Raw genomic sequence first — 506 nt, 5'->3', positions numbered from 1 at the left:
ATGGTTTCATTACCTAGACATGATTGATTCAATCACTGGCCATTGTGACTGACTCAACCTCCAGCCCTTCTTCTCTCTAAGGCTGAAAGTTCTAACCCTCCAATCAAACAAGGGTTACCCTGGCAACCCCCTCTCAAGCTGAGGCAATCCAGGAGCCCCCAACCCATGCTCATCTCACTAGCATACAAGTAGACACATCACTTTGGAGATTATGTGGGTTTTAGGAGCTACATGCCAGGAAGAAGGAGGACGATCAAATACACATTTCCTATTATAAATCACAGTATCACAGAAGGCCAAGTAGAGAAAAGTGAAAAAGCCCATATCTGTAAGTATTATAGCAACATCTAAGAATATCAAACACAAAAAATAAAATTCTAAAAGCTTCCAGAGAGAAAGAACTAGTCACCTACAAATAGGGTGACTGAACACCAATAAGTAAGTGGACCACGTGTCTTAATGTACACAGGACGTCCTGGGTTACACCTACTGACGGGCATAATTAT

The sequence above is a fragment of the Callithrix jacchus genome, chromosome 4, assembly GCF_049354715.1.
Source record: "Callithrix jacchus isolate 240 chromosome 4, calJac240_pri, whole genome shotgun sequence".
NCBI lineage: Eukaryota > Metazoa > Chordata > Mammalia > Primates > Cebidae > Callithrix > Callithrix jacchus.
This window is presented reverse-complemented; position numbering follows the sequence as displayed.